The sequence below is a fragment of the Branchiostoma belcheri genome, unplaced genomic scaffold, assembly GCF_001625305.1.
Source record: "Branchiostoma belcheri isolate BF01 breed outbred unplaced genomic scaffold, Haploidv18h27 scaffold26, whole genome shotgun sequence".
Taxonomy (NCBI): Eukaryota; Metazoa; Chordata; class Leptocardii; order Amphioxiformes; family Branchiostomatidae; genus Branchiostoma; species Branchiostoma belcheri.
This window is the reverse complement of record NW_017803865.1, coordinates 2,676,419-2,681,156: the sequence shown is the minus strand read 5'-3', so window position 1 is coordinate 2,681,156 and position 4,738 is coordinate 2,676,419. Positions and strand designations below refer to the sequence as shown.

At 43.9% G+C, this 4,738-nt stretch overlaps 1 protein-coding gene across 1 annotated transcript in view; it reads right to left on the bottom strand.

Moving 5' to 3' along the window:
- LOC109471812 (titin-like) overlaps positions 1 to 4,738 on the bottom strand; it is a 30,237-nt gene that overhangs the window by 7,577 nt on the left and 17,922 nt on the right. The window lies entirely within an intron of this gene.

The following is a 4,738-nucleotide window of genomic DNA, read 5'->3' as shown; positions in this document are numbered from 1 at the left end:
TCTCCTTCTCAATCACAAGCTGGTCCTTCGGACCTTCAATCATCTTCAGGGGGGGCGTCTGAAACGTTCCAGACGGGAAAGGCAACTAGTAAGTCTTCCTCTTACTGTTTCATTTCTTCACTGGTAGATGTACAATGTATATTCATCTACCAGTGAAGAAATGTAACAATGTCCAATCATTATGTATATTCATCTATCAGTTAGGAAATGAAACAATGTACAATGTATATTCCTGATATTACACAACACCTACTAGGAAGACTCCAAGGTATCTATCATCTACAGTGCTATGTATTCAATTAATGTTATGTAACTTTTGCACTTGGGTCATCGACCAATGTTTCCCTATTCTATAAATACTAAAAATTATAGATATATGTACTACAGTCAGTAGATGACCTAGTCTAAGAAATAAACAACCTATGCCAAAGATCATTCGCACTACTGATGTGAAGTTTGTTTGCGCACGTCATGAACAAAACTGACTAAACTGCTATTCAGTCTGATACTGACGGTACAGCCCCTGTCTGTGGCTTCACTCTCCCAAGCAGAGATACCCCACAGCAATACTACCGTGGGAGAGAGGTTACAGTATTGTTGCAGGATAGTTCTGCGTGGGAGAGTGAAGTCACGTCAACTTTTGGCAATCCGCTGCGACAAGAAAGTCTAGGGCAATCATGGACACCCGTCCCCTCACTGCTGCACTCAAGCATAATGTTAGTCTTCAGAAGGTGGAGCACATCATGAGAATTAACCAGGAATACATTCATATGGTTGATGGCAAATGTCTTGAGTGCAGTGATGGCCTGGCCACATATGTTGTACAATCATCATTTAATAATTGCAAGCTGATGGATTCTTTGGATTGTAAGTTGTGTGGGTGTGCTGCCAAATTCAGCTGTTGTAGATCCCTTGTTGCAGGTTGTTTCTATCACAGCCTGTTGGAAAATGCTAGGACGTCAAAATGTTATGATGGCCTGCAACAGATGTGACTGTGACATTAGGGGCATGGATATCCTGACTGCCAAAGACTTTCACATCGCTGCAGACTGTGTTTAAAGTTGCAGCACTATGACAGGGGCACACCAAAGGAACTTCTGATACAGGATATACATGTAGGGGTCTTCTTTTGCACAACCAAACTTGTCTTACCTTGCTTACATTTCGATGTCTATCAGACACTTTCCTCAGAGCTTCAGACTGGAGTTCTGCTCTGAGGAAGGTGTCTGCTAGACACTGAAACGTAAGCAAGGCAAGACAAGTTTGGTTGTATAAAAGAAAACCCCACTCTACCAACCTGATGAAACTATTTTCTGAAACTTCTGCTACATAAATTATAAAAAAAAAGTACAGGCCTGATCATGATCGCGTCCGCCGCCGCAGCACTTTACTGTACCATCGCGCAAGAAGGTAAAACGGGTTTTAGAAAGAGAAACGCGCGAAAACGCCATGACTCGCTCGTGCGTACGAACCTCCCACGGTCAGTGGAGCGTTCGCCTGGTCCTCTCCGGCGGTCACGGAGTACATTCCTGCGTCGGCCTCGGTGGTGTCGGCGATAAACAGCGTGTGCTTCTTCTTATCCTTCTCCATCCGGTACTTCTCTCCCGGTCGGATCTCCGCGCCTTCCTTCCACCACGTCACGTCTGCTTTCTCCGTGTTGAGCTCGCACTCGAATTTAGTTACCTCATTGGTAATCACCGAAGTGGGCTCGGGCGGTATAACAATCCGTACTAACTCTATAACACGTATAGAGCGGGGAGAGGGGGTCAGAAGGACAGAACGTATTAGCAAGGGAGGGAGGAGACAGACGAGACAGATAGAGTGATAGAGAGAGAGAGTAGAGGTGGACGAGATCAGATTTCGTACCAGTTGGTTATTAGAGTGACGGAATAGAATTAGGCCTCAAAGTGGCTTGGTGTGAGTTTCTTTGCAAAATAGATTGAGAGATTTAAAGAAGACATACATGAAGAGGGGATACGACTTCCATGAAGTTTGGAAGCCTTCTCTTGTGGGAGGACTTGTACAAAACGACACAGGATTGTCATTACGTCCGAGCCCTTTCGATAAGTACTAGTGAAGCACCTAAACCCCGGGTACTGTGATGTACCCAACAGGCACTCAACATGCACACACGCGTCACAACAAACTCACGTCACCGTGCAGCCAGGAGAAGACAAAGCTGTGAGCACTCATGGAAAGGCTTCTGCGGTCGTCACACGCTAAGCTACGAGCCATAGCTGCAGTCAATCGTCGCTTATTCTAGCAGCTTGCTGTGCAGCAGATATTGTGCATTTTTCTGCGTGAACTCAGCCAGATAGCGACTCTCGCCAAGCAGAGGTTTGGGGTTCCGCTTGTGTTTGGTGTGTTTTTAGGTTTTTACTGGGATCTCTTTTTTGTAATGGTATCTTTTTTACACTAGCCCAGATGGCAAATAAATATATACTGCCTTGCCAATTTGTCTTTGCAGTCACCAAAAGATCTGCTTGCCGAAATTAGGATAGCCATTCTACAGAGCAGTGCGTGGGTTACTATGCTACGTGTCTACCAGCCAGCATGTGAAGCCTAAGCAAGGGAAGCTGCGCGTGCGAGCGTTAGCGTTGTTTGGTGCAGAACTACCGTTGCAAGCATATATGAACGGTAACTAAGTTCTTGCTGAAAGGAGCCCTGTATTGGCAGGTAGCGATTACAAATCACTCCAAAATTTTTTCCGCAGATTACAAATCACTTTAAATTCTCAAAGCTGATTGGGAATTGCCTTAAATCATGAGGCTAGAATTGCGCTGTCTTAATTTTGTGGCTGCCTACGAATTATGTGTGTATGTAAGACTTAAAAAGGCTGATTACACTTTACATAAAGGGGCATGCAGGGCCCCTTTCAACATACTACATTTAGTAGCCAAAACCGCACTACATATACTACTGGTGTAGGGGACAGCCAAAACTGCATCAGTAAGCCATGCAGAATGTGGTAAACTTGGCTCTCTGCCGTCGCTGCTAGGAATGAAAGCGTCGACGCTACCTTCCACTTCTAACTTGGCAGTGCTCTCCTTTTCGCCGACTACAGCAGTGTAGCTTATGGCGTCCTCCGGCACACAGTTGTTGATCAGCAGGGCGTGCTTACGGCCCTTGCCGATTGTCTCGTACTTCTCGCTGTCTTTTGTGTCGATCCAGTCTCCATTCCTCCTCCATCTGGGGGGGGGGGAACAACAGTCTCAAGATTAATACGGTATGATTGCCAAGTTGTGGCCAACAGTCTCAAGCTGGAGTATACTGGTCTACTTTAATTACAACAAGATTGACCAGTCTCCATTCCCTCCTCCATCTTAGGGTTCAACAAGAAATCCCAGATTTCATACTTCCCAGAAGTTCATAATGTTTGAAGTTAATGAACTATATCATAAAATGCATTATTTCTCATACGATTTCACCTTTGACGCCAGTGCAAAACCCTGTCTATCAAATGAAACCAAATCTCTGCCCACCCACTTTGGAACCCAAACATACAAACCTAGCACAGGTCATTGCCACCCAACACAATATTTCTGTCCCAGAAGTAACAACAGTCTCACACTGGAACCTACTTGTCTTCTTCAGTACAACTTTACGACTTTGATCGTGATCCGCAATTGTCCATCAATTTGATTTAAAGCTTTCTTTTAAAATGTTATGAAAAGTTAGAAAACTATCATGTTTCTCAATCCATAAATGTAAGTGTCTCAGAGTCTGTGATATGGACATGAATGCTATGTAGGTTAAGCTGTGCAGGTTAAGTGGTTGTCTGATGTGTAAATATCGTTTTGTGTAGGATTTCACAGTCTTCAAAACATTCCCATTTCTGCAAAAGTCACTTGTTCTGGTAGCAGCAAATGCACCATTAAACTTTAAGACTTAGTAGTATGATCAGCAATTGTCCATCAAACTGACGCAGAGATGCCCCTTTACAAAACTCTTTGGATGTTGAAAATGATAAGTTAAACATGATATGTTAGTCAACTATCATGTTGCACAATCTGTGTCTCTTTGATATCTGACCTGACGAAGTCAGCGTCCCTTGTCAGTTCGCACTTGAAGGTGGCTGTCTCCGTCTCACGAACCTTCACATCCTTCACACCCAGCGAGAACTCGGGCGGGATTTCTGGGGGAAGGAAATTCATCAGGTTATATATCACGCATAATTCATGGAGAAACCTTTTGGTTTATGCTAAGTGTTTAATGTAAAAGTATATATCACTACAACCATGGATGACATGACAACGAAACTTTCAAACTTTCGTCTTTCTTCATTCACAGGCAAAACAGGAGCCAAAGATATTATCTCCACTTCAAGGCATTTTCTCAGGTATTCGTCAATTTAGTGTATAACTAAGACTAAGACAAAGGGATAGATGAGATGGGAACAATTGGCTATGTTTTAGGAGCTTCTGACTTACTGATGACAGTAAGATTGGCTGGTTTGTTGGTATGGTTGTTTGATGACAGTAAGAAGTGACACGAGTTTGAGCCCCTAGCAGCTTGTTCTAGAACTGCAGGAGTGCCTGTTTAAAACTCTTAAAGAGCTTGTGACTTACTGATGACGGTAAGGTTGGCTGTGGTCTGGCCTCCTGTGGCGACCAGGGAGAATGGTGATTGGTCGGTGAGCTCAGCCTTCTGGATCAGTACTACTTACTACTACTACTGTAACAGTAACTACTGTACTACTGCTACTACAGTACTTACTGATGACGGTAAGGTTGGCTGT